Below are 20,845 nucleotides of genomic sequence, written 5' to 3'. Positions count from 1 at the left end.
GATATTTAATTTCTGTCAATCTCAAGCATATGCCACAAGTCAGTTAAAATGTACATTTACCTAAATAGTAGTAACTTTGAGAATATTTAAACATTTATTAGGCCCTTCACGTTCCTCTTTTGTGAAATGACTGTCATTGTATATTTTTCGACTGTTTTGCCTTTTTTCTTATGAATTATAGTTTAGTAGAAATATCTTTTCATGTTTGTAGCTTGTGTTTTCACTATCTAGCTGAAAAAATTCAAGTCAAATGATGATGTGTTAGCTATAAGAGAAACTGAAAATATGAGTTCTGTCTTCTGCTCTAGGGAGGGCTGGACAGCCACATAAACACGACGAAGGTGCATTGTATTATATACATATCCCACTTCACCATTTCTAAATAAGTTTCTTCCTTACAAAATCTTACACATTTCATTTATTTTTCTTCTGTAGCTACTTTTGTAGGAAGCTAGAAATGTTCTGAATAGAAACAATGATAATGGACATCCTTGCCTTATTTTGATTTCAAAGTGAATGATTCCAACATTTCACCATTAGGTATAATATGGATTTTTCCTAGATAATTTTTGTCTGATTAAGAATTTCCTTTTATTTTTAGTTTGTTAAAATTCTTTTTATATTGAAAAGGAATATAAATATTATCAAAAATGTTTTGCTCCTCAAACATGCATGTGTGCGTGTATATGTAGAAGTACACAGAATACAAGTATATGTATTTTGCTGTTTTATTAAGAGATTTGTTTCCATATTCATTGGTAAGATTGCTTATGATTTTACTCTCTTGTGTCTTCTCTGTTTCACTTTGTCACTCTTGCAAGAGATTTGTCAATTCTATACATCATTTTTTAAAAAACAGATCTTTGTTGCATGGATATTCTCTATTGCTTTGCTATTTTCAATGTTCTTAATTTCTGCTCTTATTTTAATTCTTTTTCATATGTTTGCTTTGGGTACATTTTGCTCTTATTTTTCTAGGTTCTTGAGTTGGAATCTGAGATTCATAATTTGAAACTTTTCCCATTTTTATGTATAAATTATTGTTCTCTGGGATTTTTGTTTTATTTTTCCTGCCTTTCTGTGGGTTACTTACTTTATAAAAATTCCCTATTGGTTTAATTATAGTATTCTTCAGTGTATGTATTTGTATAATTTCTTTAGTGGTTGTTGTAGATATTATGATAGATGATATATAGATAATATATGTATACCATATATTATATATAATCACAATCTACTATTATAATTTTATCAATTTGAGGAAAGTGCAGAAATTTTACCTCCTTTAAATCCCATTACTCCTCCCTTCTTTATAATATAATTGTATTATAAATTTCCTCTATAAACATTTAGAACTGCATCACATAATTTTATAATATTTGCTTCAACAATCAAACAATTTAGAAACCTGAGAGGAAAAGGAATGTCTATTGTGTTTATCAATATTTTCTGCTTACTGTGTTTTTTCTTCCTTCCTGATATTCCAAAACTCCTTCTTTTACCATTTACTTTCTGTTTAGAAAATTTCCTTTTGCCATTTCTTTAGAGTAGTCTGCTGGCAACAAATTCTCTTAGTTTACCTGAGAATGTCTTGATTTTCTCTTCATTCCTGAAGGACACCTTTATTGGGTACAGGATTGTGAATTGATAGTTTATTTTTTATTTTTTGTTCAGCACTGAAAAATGTGCCTCTTCCTTCTGGCCTCCAAGGTGTCTGATGAGAAATCCACTGTCATTAATATTATTTTTCCCCTATATGTAAGGCGTCATTTCTCTCATTGCTCTCAAGATTTTTCTTACTCTTTATTTTTCAGAATTTGATGATAATGTGTCTTGGTGTGGATTTGAGTGTATTCTTTTTGAGATTTGTTCACCTTCTTGAATCTGTAGTTTTATGTCACCTGCTAAATTTGAGAAGTTTTCAGCCACTATTTCTTTGAATACTTTTTCAGCCCCTCCATCTCTTATCTTTCCTTCCAGGACTCCAGTGACACAAATGTTAGATCATTTGTTATAGTCACATGGATTTTTGAGGCCCTGTGTTGTTGTTTTTCAGTCTATTTTCTCTGGTTTTCAAATGAGATAATTTCTATTCTAATTTCTAGTTTTCTGATTCTACTTTCTCCTCCATTTTTCTCATGAGTGTATCAACTGTTTTTATTTAACAGTTCTAAAATTTCCATTTTCTTTTCTTTTCTTTTTTTTTTTACATCTTCTTTATCTGCTGAGACTATTTCATTACTGACATTTTTTTCTTTTCATTTGTTTCAATTGTGTTCTTAATTGCTTTTGGAAACATTTTGCTTTTAAAACTTTGTCAGATAGATCTAACACCTGTCATGTTGGTATTGGCATATATAGAGTGTCTTTTTTTCATTCAGTTTGAGATCATCCTGGTTCTTCATTTTTAATTGAAACATGAGTATTATCTTATGAGATTCTGGATATTGTTTAATATTATTTAGGTTTCTGACCATATGAAATTTGTTTTTCTCCTGTTTATCTGTCTTAGGTCAATATAATTATTTGACAGTCAAATAACCTAGAAGGGAAGAAGGGTAAATTTCCACCCCTACAACTCATGCAACATTATTTAAGATTTCACCTTTTAAACTTTTTACCTAATATTGTACTTCTTTTTTTTTTTTTTTTTTTTTTTTTTTTTTTTTCCAGATCCTGCCTCAGCTTTATTGGTCCAGGTAACACAGGAGGACACTAGTCCCACGCAGACAGCAGCCCAGGGTCCCCCAGTCTCTCGTCCTCCATCGGCAGACAGAGGCCTCTACTCTGGAGCCTTCGTGGCAGCTTGGGCACCTTTGGGAGCTGGGGCCTGAGCTGGAGGCGGAGCTGCAGCTGCAGGACCAGCTGGGGCCTTGGTTTGAGCCTTGCCCTTGGCTTTTGGCCGGCAGAGCCTGAGACCCTTGGCGATGCGGGCTCGAGCATGTTTCCCAAGCTTGGGGTGGGCAATGTAGGCAAGTCGACTGAGCTTGCGGCTGCCGCCCTTTGGGATCTTGGGCTTGACCTCCTTGGGCTTTCCGAGGGCCTTGATGGCCTCAGCCCGTGCACTCAAGGCCTTGGCGTTGTTGGCCTGCATCTCTTCAGGCCCTTCTTGTTATGCTTCTTGGCAAAGTGCATGTTCCTCAGGAACTTGGGGTCCACCCCCTTGAGAGATTCGTATCTTTGTGATCGGGGTTTCTTGATGCCGTTTCTGTGCCATTTTCGGGACTGGTTGTGCGTGGTGTGGTTCTTGGACTTGGCCATGTCTGCACCCAAGCCCGCAACTCCCAAACTCCTGGGACCAGAAGAGCCCTAATATTGTACTTCTTGAAGGCATAATATATAGTTAGTCTAGTAAATAACCAAATATTCCTACAGTTCAAGTGTAAAGTTACAGATTGATCATGAAATAGATTTATTCTACAGGATGAAACTCATATTATTCCAGATCCATTAATACACAGTTCTTTGTGCCTTAGATTTACAGTCTTTAAGCAAGAAAGAAAGCTTATTAAAATTAATTTTTCCCTTAGGAGTTATTTTAGATTTTCACACACATTGCACAAGTGAAATGGCTTTTTAAAACTCATGCTTTTTGTCATCCTAATTGTTTTATACATCTTGGCAACTTTTTACACACTGCATAAAACAAAGAGTTCATTAGGAGTCATTAAAAGAAAATATTTTTTGCAAATGCATTAGAGAATTTGCACCGTATTTTATGCCATTTTCAGAAGAGATGTAAATTGTGACTAACCATGAAGCAAACATGGTCACTTAATAATGCAGGAAAGAGCCTCTCAGCAACAGCATTTTAGAAATGAAAATTTGATAGGATTTGGAAATAGAACCATTATTACCTAATTATAAATGTTTACATGGTATATTTATTTGATCTTTTTTAGCCCTTATTAAGTGATATTTTTATATATTCTTAAGTATTAAAGATAATACTAAGGATAAGGAAAATGAATCATAAAATCAAAATCAAAGGTTAAAATTGTATTCTTAGTTTATTCCTACCAAATGATTTCTTACAGAAAGAACATAGATGTGGCTGGACAGGTGGGAAGTTAAGGTAAATTTAGTAGAAGTATGCAGTTTAGGTGTTGAGATGCTGAAGGAAGAAAAAAGACAAGTATGTATTTTAGTATTATCAAAGTGTAAGTCATGTGAATGAATAAATCTCGTTTAACAGTCACGTTATGGAGGATCCAGGAGTAGTGTTATTATTTGATCCTTAAGAACAACAATGGAAAATAATCAAATCCTTGGTATTAAATGAAATGCAAATAGGAAAAGCAAATAAAAAGCATTCTCTAACTCTGTTTCTCAGAACAACCTGTATTTGTTGAGTCACATATGACTGCACCTGTGCTTAGGTCCTAAACAAAGCAGTTGCTAGAACCATAGTGAAGTTTACACACTGACTGTGTCTATACCACCTCCAGGTTAAGCTAGGCAATAAATCTGATCTGAACATAAGAGAGTCAATAATGAGTTTTTGATCATATGGCGAGGGAAGGATCATCTTAACATTAATACCAACCATTTTACGTAAAAAGAATCAAATCATGGAAGTCACTGAGTCTTCACGTAGAAACAGTCTCAATCCCTCTTTTTGGGGGAGGCAAATTGTGGGAATATATTTATTGATTTGGTTCTCTATTTATTTTAATTTTTAATTTGAAATAACTTTAAATTTATGCAAGTTCTGCAGTCATGATACCATATAAACTTCACTCAGCTTCCCCTATTGTTGACATTTTATAAAACTATGTTATAATTTTCAAAACAAAGAAATTACCAAAAGCAAAGAAATTAACTACAGATTTTATTCAGATTTCTCCCATTTTTCTGATATGTTTTTCTGTTGCAGGATCTAGTTCACATTACCAGGTTGTATTTAGTCATGATATTGCCGTAGTCTCCTCTAATTTGTGATGGTTTCTCCATCTTTCCTTATCTTTCATGACCTCGACACTTTCGAAGAGAAATTGTCCAGAATTTTATAGACTGCCTCTCAATTTTTGGTTTGTCTGGTGTTTTCTCTTGATTAGACTGAGGTTATTGGATTTGGAAGAAGAATATCATAAATGTGATGTGCCCTTTTCATTGCATCATATGAGCTCAAACCAACCTTTTAAAATTTAATTTAACTTGGTTTCCATGGCAAACTTATTTTTGTGGTGCAAATCTCTGAGTATGCTTGTTACAGTCACATGCCTGGCATTTCTTACGTAATAAGCATAATTGAAAAAGTTGGAAGAAATCAAGACAATTTTGTAGCCAAACAGAATATTACCAGGGTCTCAGAAATTCTGAAAATTGTTTTCAAGAACACCAGTCATTTTATGCTATTTTAATTTGACAGCTCCAACACCTTCACCATGCTGTGGCTTTTTCAACTCAGTTAAGAATAAATAACATCAATTTCCACTGTAGTCTGTCTACTATTTGTAAGTTACCCAAGTTCAGTGAGTATTCTCACTATGGTAGCCTCTGCTTCAGGAGCAAGGTAATAATTTATTCAATATTTGTTGAAGTTGGACTTATAGATGGTGAGGATCATGTCCAAAGATATGTTTGCGTTCTTCTTCATTAGCTGAAAACCTACTTTATTAAACCTTTTCCTTATAAATCAGCCTTGGTTTTTACACAATTTGGTTATGCAGGTAGACTTGGGAGCCTGACTGCTTGGGTTCACATTCTTGCCCCTCCCCTTCTAATTGCCAAGACATTGTCTCTTGCTGTATAATTTCATCTTCTCCTAAAGTTGTTAAGAAGATTACATTGAGTTAACGAGAGTTAATGCATGTAGAACTCTCGAACAATGGCTGGCATACAGTAAGTACTGAATAAACATTAGTTACTATCATCATTATTCAAAGCTATAAGGCATTATCAGTAAATGTTCTATGTATCACATTTTAGCACAAATAAGGCATAGAACTTTGTAAGGGGAAAGGGGCATTATATAAATAAAAGTACTCTTACATAGTTCACCTAGCCTTTATTGTATCATCAATTATATATGTTTCCCTATACTTCAAAATTAATGCTTAGTTCTCTATGTAAGATTGAGCTTATTTTTCAAAATACACCCTTCTTTCAGTTATAATTTATTTTACTGACATTCACATCATGTTTAGTTTTTAGATATCAGGCCTCTTGTTGCCTAAACTTTCCCTACTAATATTGACTTTGGTATTTAAAAGTTGGCTTAGAAATTCCAGAGACTTTCAAATTTATTTCTGGTACTGTTACAGAAGAGAAGGAGTTCTTCCACCTGTCACTAGGCAGAGCCAAACACTAAACACCAAAAATTGCAGTGGAGAAAGATTGGCTATTTTATTATGAATGATGCCACCCAGGAGAACCGGATGTTAATGCTCAAAAGCCTGAACTCCCCAAAACACATCAACACAGGATCTTCCTGGACAAGGGACCATATGCTTCTGAAAGGGTTCCATGTTTAAATTCTGGCTGTGTGTGTATGTGTGTGTGTGTCAGGGGGGTTGGGGGGGAAGGGGTATGGGGTGGGGTAAGACTAGTTCTGGATGCAGCTGGAGATCCAAGTTCTCTCTTCCATGCATGCTTCAGGTGCATGACTTGCAGTTTTAGTGTATTAGTGTACTGAAAAACAACTCAGTACCTCATTAAACAGGACAGGACTATTTTGAGCTGGTTCTATGGTTACAAATCCCCTTTTTGTTGTTCATCCTTCAATCCTGAGGGAAAGAGGGCAACGAGGTCCAGGTTCAGTTAAGATGGAGCATTAGCTTCAAGATGGAGTCAGATTCGTCCATCCATTGTGCCCCTCCTAATTGGCTTTTACAATCTCAAATGCCCACCTCTTCCTCAAATAGTCTCTGAGCCTTAGAGGGGGCATTCCGGATATTCAATTTACAAGCACACAGCAATGGTAGAGGTAGCAGCAGACCAGGATACCTGTTCCCTAATATGGGACAAAGAAGAAAGAGTAACTTTTGTTACTATGTCCCCCAGGACCCAAACTATGAAGACGATAATTGCAATGATCATCAGGGAGCATGTCGTTTAGCTGCAGTTTGTACTGCCAGTCTCAGGAAAAGGCCAGTTTTAGTTTTCAATGATTCCAAGTCAAAAAATGGGAGAAAAGTTGGAAACCTGTTTGAAGAGTCATTGGCAGATATTGGAGGAAACTAGAAGAATTCAGATCCAGTCCAGTTTATAAGTAGAAGACAAAACAAAACTCAAAAGACAATAAACAGCACTAGATTCTAATATTCATAAAGGTATGTTTCTACTGAAACATAGTATTTCTATAAGTCACCCCCATTTTAGCCTAACTTATTTGCAAAATAAGTCTAGTTTCAATAACCTTGGCTTGATTATTTGTGTAAGTCCAGCAATAAGAGTAATTAACCATATAGGTACTTTTAAGTCTGCTTTGCTGGAGTTTTTTCAAAAGCAATCTTCACATTGAACTTTAAAAGGGTTCTCACGGCCAGAAAAGCCAAAGCAGGGATTTGCTATCGAGGATGCCTGCAGTACCTATAGTTTTGGGTGAATTCCTCTCTTCTCAAGGTCCCCAACGTATCCTGAGGTTCATTCCTCCAATTATAGCAAGTGCAGTGGCCTTACCTCTGTCTAGAGTATAGATATTCTATCTAGCGGCGAGTATCAGGCGCACTGTCCTGGGGTGAAGGCGCCGGGGTCATCTGCAACGTGGCCCTTTGTCAGCCCAGGCGCCCGGGCGGCGCGCCGTGGCCTTTAACAGACAGGGCCAGGGGAACCTCCTTCAGTTCCTAAGCCTCAGTAAGGAGCAGGGCCTACACTGCTGAGACAGAATGGAGACGGGGCTCGGCTCGTCTCCCTTAACCGCCAGATCTGGCATCACCCAGTTCAGCCACTTTGGGAAGCAGAGATAAGCAACTTTTCAACTGCAGAACTTGCCCAGGCCGCAGACACCCACATCCACATGCACACTTGACCCAGAGTTGACCACTATATGACCTTCCTGGGATGGTGTAGTGAGCAGCCATCTTGAGCCTACTGAGCATGCGCCAAGACCCTGGCATCCGCTGCAGATGCACAAGCGCCGAAACCAGGAAGAAAGGAAGGCCTTACCCCAGCTGACGACAGGACGCCCGCCCTCACTCTGCCCTATATAATGTCCCGAAAGACTTTCGGGAAGCCAGCCGAGAACTTCTTTCCCTGTGCTGTCTCCTTTGTGCTCCAGCATAAGCCCCAATAAACATTGTCTGAGATTATAATTTGGCCTCTTGTCCATTTATATTACATAGAAAGTATAAGAACCGAAGGTGAGTAGCGCTATTATCGGATGAATTCATTTTTCCAAATACCTTGGCAATAACCTTTGCCCACCAGTGCAAAGTACAGGATTGTTAAAGAGCCCACAGCTGGCTGTTAGGAGTATAAACCTAGGGGCTTAAGGAATGGAACTCCTTTGTACCTAACTGCAAATATTTACGTGTGCCGGGATGGGCTTTATCCTGCATTACTAGTATTTTGATGCCCTGCTCCACAGCTCTTGAGCAATAGTTGACCAGTACAAAGGTACCACCCTGTTCAGCTAGGATATAATCCAAAGCAATTCAATTACCTAATAAATACAACTTTGGCCAGAGAGTCTAAGGCCTCCTTTTGAGACACTATGGCTTGAGCAATCTCAATGGCTATTATTCCTAAAGTTATTAAAAAATTGCTAATTATGAGTTCATGGGCTCCCACTCCCCACTTCAGAGAGATAAGGTCCTGCCAAACATTAGCCAAAAACTATGTTCCTGATAGCCAGTTCGATAGTCAGAAAATTGGGGAGCTTCTCTTTTGAATTGGTTGAATAAATTTAAAGGAAAATAATTAGATTTTATATATCCAAAGGAGATCGTTTAAAGCAAGTGGAAATTTAGAAATACAAGCAAATAAAGACAAGGATGCATCGAAGTGAGTTGTGGGTTACTTATCTTTTGTTAGTTGGCTTCTAAACAGTAACTTATGATCTGTTAGAGGATTACATGAGTATTCCAACTGTTTAGGCTTGTCTATGGACAGAACAGGAGCACGTCCCCCTGATTTCTCGAAGCCTTTGGAATGAATTTTCATCATAGAGGAGCAATCCTGAGTGTTCTTAAAAAGAGCTGGAACAATTTAACAAAGGACTGGGTTATTAAAAGAATCTAATTGGGCCCCATCCACTTGGGCTCAAGCTGATCATCAGGATGTTTCTTTTCTCTTGATTTTAATAATACCCAATCTCTGGGACTCTGGGACTGATATGATAGAGAGGTGCATCAGTCAGGCACATCATCCTGCTAGAAACAGACTTATGAATAACTATTAAAGTTAGACCCATGGACTGCTTATAAATGACAAAAAAACTTAAGATGGCATGGTTATAGATCTGATTATAATGCAATTGACAAAGAAATTTGCTTCTTTCTGTAACATAAAATTTTAAGAAACCAAATGAAAATACAGTGTCAGGACATTGTAGACTCTTGGAGATTATTATCACTGTAACATCATTTAATAATAAGACTATATGCATACAAACACAACACAATTATTTGTTTATTTGACAAGACTTCCCATGTAATTTTAGTATATTAAGTGGGCCTAATTAAGTTTTCCCTGCTAAAAAGGACAAAGTTTCTTAAAGTATTAGTCTGCTACTGATATTGTGAAAAGTTGTCTGCCTAGAAAGCAAAGATCCTGTATTTTATCAAAATAAATTTTTGTGTTTTATGTTGTCTCAATCAGGTCCTTGGTTACTTAAGAAAACTGAATCTCCTCAATAGTAAGAACTAAGTTTTTCTAATAATTATATAAACTTCTGTATTTGTGTTTGAAATTTTCTATTGTCACTTTGGGTAAATGAATAATTTAATATTATTTCATAATGATATATGATCTTTTCGGTTGCATATGTTTGACAACTTTTCCCAGGGTTCAAGGTTTAAAAGGAGACCTACTTAACTTGGAAATCGTTTTGAGCTCTTCCAAGGAGCCCCTGCAATACCTTAAAGATTTGTTCTCTCTCTCCTTATAAAAGAGTACTTAAAACTAATTAGACCTATTCACTATGCTAAAATTGCATGGGAAGCTTTGTCAAATGAAGAAATAATAACTATCATGTATTTGTATGCATATATTATTATTACTAAAATGGATGTTCTAGAGATTATATAAAAATCTCCAAGAGTCTATATTCATGATAATAATATTTTTAATTGTAATTCTAATTGTTATTTTAAAATGTTATATGTTAAATACAAGGCAAATGTCTTCGTTGTTTACATTATAATCAGATCTATAACTGTGTCATTTGAATTTTTTGTGTGTGTGTCATTTACAATCATTGTTTTACTCTCGTGCTTTGCAAATATATTTCATCTTCAAAAAGATCCATGGAAAGGACTCTCTCTTATTTTAAAATACAAGTTTCTGAGAATAAATTTTCAGATCATACCTTTAAACTGGATGAAGATTTACAGAACTCTAAGGAATATCTGGATTCATAAAATGCTGGCAAATGATCAGTATAAGCAAGAATTGATTATATGGGACTGAATAAACTAAGAATGATCATAATTTTTATAACTTTTTATTTGAAACATTGCTGATTTTTAATCTTATTGTTTTCCAGATATAAAGAAATTTGTTTTTCTTAGAGTAATTTGGTGAATTATACATTTGTAAGCACTACTGAAACATTTACATTTTTCTCCCTACCTCATCCTTCCAGAACTTGGAGACTCAGAATGAGTATTGTTATTCTCATGGCTATATGGTTGTTTGTATAAATTCAATACGAATCTGTTTTCTTTACAACAGGCCACAATTGGAAATGGGTTTTTATTACCAAGTCTTTGACTGGAATGTCATATTTAAGAGAGACATGCACAGACTCTGGATCTCACCAGAAAGTTTTAAGGAATTAAGACTGACATTGGAAGCCAATAAAATCCTCTTGGAAAAACAGCCTGGTACCTTGCTTACATGGTTCACAGCAATCTTTCTGGGTAAGGAACAAAGGTTGTTTTTCTGGGAGATACAAACAAAGAACCTCAAGACATTTTGGGGGACTCAGAACCTGAGGAATTCACCCAAATCTATAGGTATTGCAAATAAAGTCTAGTGGCAAGGCTGTGGCCTGGGTCTCAGCCTCAAGAGGATAATTGAAGTTCAACCTGGAGATTCCTTATGAAATTTTAGCACAGAGATTTAAAAGAACCTACATTATCAATTGCTATTCTTATTGTATTTATATAAACCAAGTTTATTAAAGCTAGACTTACGCAATTAATTAGTCTTAATTTGGCTATCCTTGATAAAAATGAGGGTGATTTAATTTCTTTTTCAATTACAGTTGACATTAAATATTAGTTTATATTGGTTTCAGGTGTACAGGTGTAGGGGGTGATTTTTAGAGAGAAAAATTGTTTCAATAGAAACTATAATACACAGTTGTGAGCAATAGATTCTGGTTCAGTTAATTGTCTTTAAAATTTTATTTTCACCTCTAAACTGGACTGAATCCTGCATTTTTCTAGTGAAAATATTTGGCTACATCCCTCTGCACTAATATTTCATTTTGTCCCATCTTTTGCCTTGGAATTATTGAGAATTAAAACTGTTTTTTTTTTTCTGAGCCTTGCAATTACAAATTGCAGCTAGATGACATGATATACACTTTAGAGAAATCATCACAACAGCTCACACTTAAGCAATCTCAGTGACGCTGTATAAACCACACATTGTTTACCTGAGCACCTGATGACATCATCAGAGACATTCTGCATACCAGGAGAATCTGTCAGATTGTCACTGCCTACTTTCATTCCAGCAAAAGTGAAACTATGAGCTGTACTTGTAGAAATCTTGACTGACAGCCTCACAGATTCAGAAACTAATTTATAATTTGCTTTGATAATTAACATTTATTTTTCTTTTGTTTCCATAAATCTTATCAAATATCGATGTTATAGAATTTAACCCATATAGTCAGCCCTTGGACCATTCTGATCAAGCTCTGAGATTCTAACAGACCATCTTAGAGTCCTTGCCATGTGGGTCTTTAGAGAATAAGATTGCTTTAGATTACTTGTTAACTGAACAAGGAAGAGTTTGTACAGTGGCCAACTTATCATGTTTTGGGTCCTGAGAGACATAATAACAAAAGTTACTCTTTATGCCTTGTACCATATTAGGATACTGGTGTATTCTGCTGTTGCTACTTCTACCATTGCTGTGTTCTCTGTTTGTAAATTGAACACCCAGAATGCCCCCTCTAAGGCTCAGGGACCATCACAGAAGAGATGGGTATATGAGATTGTAAGTACAGATAAAGGGCACAGTGGGCAGACAAATCTGACTCCATCTTAAAAGCTAATCTTCCCTCTTAATTGAGCCTGGACCTGGTAGCCCTATTTCACTCAAGATTGAGGAAGGAACAAAAAAAGAGAGGAATTATAAGAGTGAAGTGCTCAAGCTCTCTGACTCCACCTTGTTCAAGCCTGAGTGGTTTCCATGGCCTACAGACCAGTAGCTTCTGCTTTGTCTTGTGTGTAGAAGTGCTAAGCATTAGAGAAATTCTGCTGGTGGTTAGAGATTTACAAAACAGGCATTTCCCTTCCCTTGACATAGAAGAAGCCTGAACGCTGTACTTCCTTAAGATGGATCTGTGGAACCACCAGGGCTCCCATTTTCTTGGTTGGTGGCTTCTTGATCAATAAACTGGTCCTTATTCCAAACTCTGATGTTTCAAGTTTGGGCCTTTTGAAGCTTTGGGCACCTGGACTTGAAACATAACAGTGTGGGTTAAACAATGACTGTGTGCCATGTGGCTTCCTCTCCGAAACCAACAAAGTTCAGGTGAGTGAGCCCCATACAGGCTACCACTTTCGGCTGCTTTAGCATGTACAAAGAAAGCCTGGGAGGAGTGTGTAAAGTCCCCAGACCCCTTGGAATGGCTAGAGGTGTGCCTCTCTTCTGTGGGGTCAGAAGGCTCTTACAAAAGAGTTCACTATAATCACAGGGGAATTCAGTTCATCAAGGTCAAATCAAATAACATCGACAAACAAGATTACCTCACTCACATTCATACATCCCCCTCCTCCCCACACACACATACACAATTTTCAGAGTTAATTTGCCAGCTCTAGACCAGTTTAAAACCAATTTCAAGTTAAAAACAAAATTCCATGGCTGGGTTCAAACAAACCAAATGATTTCAATCCAGATTACCAAGGTAATTTCTCAAAGCCTATTCCCTTGTATAACCAGTGGGAAATTCCCAAATCACCAAAAAGGAAAGTTTCTTTGGTGTCATCACCCATGAAGCTATTTACCAAGAGATGCCTTTGAAGCCACGTACCCAATTTCATTGCAAAATGAAAGCACTGTAAGTCAGCCATGCCTGGTCAGCAGTGAGCACTGCAGGTTTGTCCCTCGAACAGTAAGTCCAGTCAGCTACTTGGATGGGACCTGGAGAGACGGCCACTGGCCAGCAGTCACTGAACCACGGATAGAAAGCCCATTCAGGTTTAAGTCCCATCTGAATTGCCGTTTTTTATTACAGAACTGAAAGAGTTCATCTACCCATTGTAACAATAACACTATATCTTCTATTTTGTGATTTAAACCTCTAGTATAATTCGATTTAACAGTGTAGGTTAGCTTGGGACTTTCTGAAAGTTTTTCTTTTCCTTGTTTTCCTCTCCTCCCACCAAACCTTAATGACTCTTTACTACATTTACTAAGCACACCAGTTTCAATGGTTCTGTTTACTATGCATACTAGTTTCAGACAGAATGCATAGCTAGCTCAATGACTTCAAAGAAAGAAGTTTCTACATCCGCATAAGATCCACTCCTATCCCTGAAACAAACCAACCTCTGGGAAGCAGCTTTTATCAGGACTTGCCTGACCAACTTCTCCTTTCCTTTGTTCTGCTTCTTTTATTTATTTTTTTATTAGTTTCATGTGCACAAGACAAAGTAATACTTAGACGTTTATCATTTATATCCCTCACACTGTGTGAACCCCCCTCCCCCATCCACTATCCTTCTGACATCGCACAGAGCCATTACATTTCCACTGTCTCTATTCCTAATGCTGTACTCCGCTTCTTGTAAATATATATATATATATATATATATATATATATATATATATATATGTATGTATAATTATAGTTGGCATTCATTATTGTTAAGCTTCAGGTATACAGTGCAGTGATCAGACATCTACATCATACCTGAGGTGGTCTCCCAAATGAGACAAGTGTCCATTGGATACCCTACAAAATCTTTACAATATTATTGATAACGTTCCCCAAATAAATTTTCAAAACCCCGTGGCCATCTTGTGGTTACTGATTGTTTTCTAATCCCCTCACTTTCCCCCTTATCCCCCCCACCCATCTAGCGACCCTCAGTTTTTCCTCTATGTCTCCAAAACTGTTTCTGATTAGTTCATTCACTTATTCTTTTCTTTGGAGTCCGCATGTAAGTGAGATCATATGGTATTTGTCTTTCTCTGTCTGATTTATTTCACTTAACATAATGTCCTCTAGGTCCATCCATGTTGTTGCAAATGGTAAGATTTCTTTCTTGTTTATGGCTGCGTAATACTCCATTGTATAAATGTACCACAGTTTCTTAATCCAGTCATCCACCGATGGGCATTTCAGTTGTTTCCATGTCTTGGCTATTGTGTATAATGCTGCAATAAACATAGGAGTGCATAAAGATTTTTGAATTGGAGTTTTGGATTTCTCCAGATAGATACCCAGGAGTGGAATTACTGGATCATAGGGTAGTTCCATTTTCAGATTTTTGAGATACCTCCATACTGTTTTCCATAGTGGCTGCACCAATCTGCTATCCCACCAACGGTGCACAAGCATTCCCTTTTCTCCACAACCCCGCCGGCACTTGTTGTTTGTTGATTTATTGATGATAGCCATTTTGACTGGGGTGAGGTGGTATTTCGTTGTGGTTTTTATTTGCATTTCTCTGATGGTTAGTGAGGTTGAGCATTTCTTCATATGTGTGTTTGCCATCTGTATGTCCTTTTTAGAAAAATGTCTCTTCATGTCCTCTACCCATTTTTTAATTGGGTTGTTTGTTATTTTGGAGTTGAGTTCAGTGAGTTTTTTATAAATTTGTGATATTAACCCCTTATCAGATATATCATTGGCAAATATCTTTTCCCATTCAGTAGGATCCCTTTTTGTTTTATTGATGGTTTCCTTTGCTGTGAAAAAACTTTTTAGTTTGATGTAATCCCATATGTTTATTTTTTCTCTTACTTCCCTCACTCGAGGGGATATATCAGTAAAAATCTTACTCCGGGTAATGTCTGTGAAGTTTCTTCCTATATTTTCTTCTAGGAATTTTATAGTTTCAGACCTTACATTTAAGTCTTTAAGCCATTTGAATTTATTTTTGTATATGGTGTAAGGAGGTGGTCCAGCTTCATTTTTTTGCATGTGTCTGTCCAGGTTTCCCAGCACCATTTATTGAATAGACTGTCTTTACCCCACCATACATTCTTGCTTCCATTGTAGATTAAATGGCCATATAGGCATGGATTTATTTCTGGACTCTCTATTCTGTTCCATTGATCTATGTGTCTGTTTTTATGCCAGTACCATGCTGTTTTGATTACTGTAGCCTTGTAGTATACTTTGATGTCAGGTATTGTTATACCTCCCACTTTGTTCTTATTTCTCAAGATTGCTGAGGCTATAAGGGGTCTTTTATGGTCCCATATAAATTTTAGGATTATATGTTCTAGTTCTATGAAAAACGTCGTTGGTAGTTTGATAGGAATTGCGTTGAATATGTATATTGCCTTAGGCAGTATGGACATTTTAAGTATATTAATTCTTCCTATCCATGAACATGGTATGTGTTTCCATCTATTTCTATCTTCTTTCATTTCTTTCTTCAGTGTCTTATAATTTTCTGAGTACAGATCTTTTACTTCTTTGGTTAAATTTATTCCCAGGTATTTTATAGTCTTTGGAGCAATTGTAAATGGGATTGCTTTTTAAATTTCTCCTTCTGATGTTTTATTATTGGTATATACAAATGCAACTGATTTCTGAATATTAATTTTGTGTCGTGCTACTTTACTAAATTCATCTATCAGCTCTAATAGCTTCTTGGTGGAGTCTTTAGGGTTCTGTATATATAGTATCATGTCATCTGCATATAATGACAATTTTACTTCCTCCTTACCGATTTGGATGCCTTTTATTTCTTTTTCTTGTCTGATTGCTGTGGCTAGAACTTCCAGCACTATGTTGAATAGATGTGGAGAAAGTGGGCAACCTTGCCTTGTTCCTGATCTTAAAGGGAATGGTTTTAGCTTTTCCCCATTGAGTATGATGTTAGCTGTGGGTTTATCATATATGGCCTTTATTATGTTGAGATATGATCCCTCTATTCCCACTTTCTTAAGGGTTTTTACCATAAATGGCTGCTGGATTTTATCAAATGCTTTTTCTGCATCTATTGATATGATCATGTGATTTTTATTTTTCATTTTGTTAATGTGGTGTATCACATTAATTGATTTGCGGATGTTGAACCACCCTTGCATACCAGGGATGAATCCCACTTGATCATGGTGTATGATCTTTTTAATGTATTGTTGAATTCTGTTCGCTAATATTTTGTTGAGGATTTTTGCATCTATGTTCATTAGAGATATTGGCCTGTAGTTTTCTTTTTTTGTGGTGTCTTTGTCTGATTTTGGGATCAGGGTATAGTGGCTTCGTAAAAAGTGTTTGGGAGTCTTCCCTCCTTTTGGATTTTTTGGAAGAGCTTGAGGAGAATAGGTGATAATTCTTTTTTGAACGTTTTGTAAAATTCACCTGTAAAGCCATCTGGTCCAGGGCTTTTGTTCTTTGGGAGATTATTGATTACTGATTCAATTTCCCTGGTGGTAATCAGTCTATTCAGGTTTTCTGTTTCTTCTTGAGTTAGCCTTGGAAGGTTATACGCCTCTAGAAAATTGTCCATTTCTTCCAGATTGTCAAATTTGTTGGCATATAGTTGCTCATAGTAACTTCTTAAAACTTTTTGTATTTCTGCAGTGTCCGTTGTCACTTCTCCTCTTTCATTTCTGATTTTATTAATTTGGGTCCTCTCTCTCTTTTTTTTTTAATGAGTCTGGCTAAAGGTTTGTCAATTTTGTTTATCTTCTCTAAGAACCAACTCTTGGATTCATTGATCTTTTGTATTGTTTTTCTGGTTTCTATTTCATTTATTTCCACTCTGATCTTTATTATCTCCTTCCTTGTACTCCCTTTGGGCTTATTTTGCTGTTCTTTTTCCAGATCCCTTAAGTGTGAAGAAGATAAGCTGTTGATTAGTGATGTTTCTTGTTTCTTTAGGTAGGCCTGCAATGCTATGAATTTCCCTCTTAGGACTGCTTTCTTGGCATCCCATAGATTTTGGGTCGTCGTGTTTTCATTTTCTTTTTTTCTCGAGGTATCTTTAGATTTCTTCCTTGATCTCCTGCTTGACCCATTCATTATTTAGTGACATGTTATTCAGCCTCCATGAATTGGTGTTTCTTCCAGTTTTTTTCCTATAGTTCATTTCTAATTTCATAGCACTGTGGTCAGAGAAGAAAATTGGTTCAGTTTTCTTAAATTTATCAAGCCTTGTTTTGTGACCTAACATGTGGTCTATCTTGGAAAATGTTCCATGTGCGCTTGAGAAGAACGTGTATTTTGCAGCATTGGTGTGAAATGTTCTGAAAATATCGATTAAATCCAAGTGGTCCAATGTATCATTTAAGGCTATTGTTTCCATATTGATTTTCTGTCTGGAAGACCTGTCCCTTGTTGACAGAAGTGTGTTGAAGACCCCTACTATGATACTGTTACTGTTGATCTCAGTCTTTATGTCAGTCAATATCTGTTTTATATATTTAGGTGCTCCTATGTTGAGTGCATAGATGTTTACTAGGGTTATGTTCTCTTGTCGGATCGATCACTTTATTATTATATAGTGCCCATCTTTATCTTTTAATATATTCTTCATTTTAAAGTCTATTTTGTCAGATATAAGTACTGCAACTCCAGCTTTTTTCTCATTTCCATTTGCATGAAATATCTTACTCCAACTCTTCACTTTCTGCCTGTGTGTGTCTTTTGATCAGAGCTGAGTCTCTTGTATACAGCATAAACAAGGATCTTGCTTTCTTATCCACTTAGCCACCCTATGTCTCTTGATTGGAGCATTTAATCCGTTTACATTTAAAGTAATTATTGATAGGTACATAGTTATTGCCATTTTTAAATTTGTAGTTAGATTGTTTTCATCTTTCTTCTATTTACAGAAGTCCATTTAGTATTTCTTGCAGGGCTGGCTTGGTGGTAATAAATTCCTTTAGCTTATTCTTTTCTGGGAAGGTCTTTGTCTCTCCATCAACTTTAAATGGTAACCTTGCTGGATAAAGCAATCTAGGTTGTAGGTATTTGTTTTCCATCACTTTGAGTATCCCCTGCCACTCCCTCCTGGTCTTCAATGTTTCTGTAGAAAAGTCATTTGATAGTCTTATGGGAGTTCCCTTGTACGTAACCCTCTGTCTTTCTCTTGCTGCTTTTAGGATTCTCTCTTTGTCTTTAAGCTTTGCCATTTTAACTATAATGTGTCTTGGTGTGGACCTGTTTGGGTGTATCCTGTTTGGAACTCTCTGAGCTTCCTGGGCTTGTATGTTGGTTTCCTTCATCAGGTTAGGGAAGTTTTCGGACATTATTACTTCAAATATGTTCTCATTCCCTTGCTTCCTTTCTTCACCTTCTGGTATTCCTATGATGAGCATGTTGTTGCGCTTGATGTTATCCCAGAGGTCTCTTAAACCATCTTCATTGTTTTTTATTCTTTTTTCTTTCTGTTGTTCTGCTTGGGTGATCTCTGCTAACTTGTCTTCTAAGTCGCTGATTCGATCCTCTGCTTCATCTAACCTGCTGTTAATTCCTTCAAGTGAATTCTTTATTTCGGTAATTGTGTTCTTTAGTTCTAACTGGTTGTTCATTATGATTTCTACATCTTTCTTTATGTTGTCTCTAAGCTCCTTAAACATTCTTATCATCAGTGTTCTGAACTCTGTCTCTGATAGGTTGGTTACCTCTGTTTCATTTGATTCCATTTCTGGAGGTTTTTTCTGTTCTTTTATTTGGGACATGTTTCTTTGTTTCCCCATTCTGGCTGACTCTCTGTGTTTGTTTTGATGTATTAGTAGATCCCCTAGAGTTCTTAGTTCTTGCTGTGTTATCTTATGTAGTATGTGTCCTTTATATTTGACTTGCACTCCTTCTTTCTTCTCCTCTGCGTGTGCTCCAAAGGTGACTCTTGTGTTGTGTATATTGTCCTGTTAAAGAAGATCTTTAATTGCTTTTCGATTGTGAGTAGGTAGGGTTAACTCCTAGGCTGACTAGTTGTGAGACTTGGCTCTGCCCACCGCAGGGTGTTCTGCTGCCTGAGGGTTGACCACTTAAATGAGGCTTTGCCCCTATGAGCTCTTGTGCCTGTAGAGAATTCCCTCTGGGTGTGTCACTTGTAGGTCAAACCCGGTAGTACTCTGGTTTGGTCTGGAGTTGGCCTCTGGGTATGTTGAATCTTGTGCCTCTTAAGCTGGGCCCTGGTAGGGCAATTTCAGAACAAAGCAAATTACCAGGCACAACAACAACAACAACAACAACAACAAAAATAAAACAACCGACAGCCCCTACTCAACACAGGCAAAGATATCAAAGATATAAAGACAAAACAAAACAAAGCAAAACAAAACAAAACAAAAAGGAGTGCCAGTCTTGGCTTAAGCCTACCAAGTAATCTCCAGGTTGTCCTCTGCTGTATCAAAGAGACCCCAAATATTGTGCAGGCAGAGCCGGTCACCTGGTGCCCAGAGTGACATTGGGACTGCAGATTTAGATGTGTGGGGCTGAGGGGTCTGGATGGTAGTTTTTACAAAGTCAGTGCAGTTTCTGCCCTTGCCTGCACATATGCACACTGAGAGTAGCACCACCAGCCCTGTGTCCAGTTCTCCTGAGTCTTAGGGCACTTCTTCCGTGTGTGTGTGTGTGTGTGTGTGTGTGTGTTTGTGTGTGTGTGTGTGGCGGGCAGGAGATTTCTGAGCTGCTGAAAGCCGGGAGCTGCCTCTGCCGCCTAGTGCTGATCCCTGGGAATGCCTCCGCAGTTGTAATTGCCCCGCCCTAAGCAGGCCAGAAAAGGGGGGGGGGGGCTGGGGATGGAGGTGTGTTCTCTCTCCCAGCCCAGCCATGTCACCCTCGTCCCGCAGGCCAGAAAAGGTGGTGGCTGGGGGTAGAGGAGTCTCTTCTCTCCTAGCCCAGCAAAAATCACACTCTTCCCAGCCTCTTCCCTGGGTCAGAGCTGCCCGCCAGTCTTCCCAGAGCCTGAGCACTAAGGCTCCTCTGTAATCTGACACTACTCCTCAGTTCAGGGGCAAGTTTAAGTCTCTGGAAGGGCGGGGGTAGGATTGGAAGAGTGGGGGGAGTTGTCTAGGTATGGAGTTTGTGTCCTTTGTCCGGCCTAGGGCCCAACTGGAGGTATCAGCTGAGGTTATTGCCTCAAATGCTGGATATGTTGCCCCTTCAGTGGGAGAGATCAGCTGTGGGACGCAGGGAAAGAGCCCACCTCTTGGCTTTTGTGTTCTCTGCTCTGTCCTGGGACCCCATGCGTCTCTGCAGCTGCGGATGCCGGCCGCGTTTCCACAGCCACAGATGCGGGCTGCGTCTCCACTCTGCTCTCTTCCCTCTTCCCCTGCTCGCCCATTTTGCCCACCTGCAAGTAATCCT

General features: G+C 37.6%; 1 pseudogene; it reads right to left on the bottom strand.

The window, feature by feature from the left end:
• Positions 1–2,760: 2,760 nt before the first annotated feature.
• LOC117018219 (60S ribosomal protein L29-like) lies at positions 2,761–3,302 on the bottom strand (annotated as a pseudogene).
• Positions 3,303–20,845: the final 17,543 nt, after the last annotated feature.

This window comes from Rhinolophus ferrumequinum, chromosome 26 (genome assembly GCF_004115265.2).
Source record: "Rhinolophus ferrumequinum isolate MPI-CBG mRhiFer1 chromosome 26, mRhiFer1_v1.p, whole genome shotgun sequence".
Classification (NCBI taxonomy): Eukaryota; Metazoa; Chordata; class Mammalia; order Chiroptera; family Rhinolophidae; genus Rhinolophus; species Rhinolophus ferrumequinum.
The sequence above is the reverse complement of the archived record's forward strand: the minus strand, read 5'-3'. Positions and strand labels throughout refer to the sequence as shown.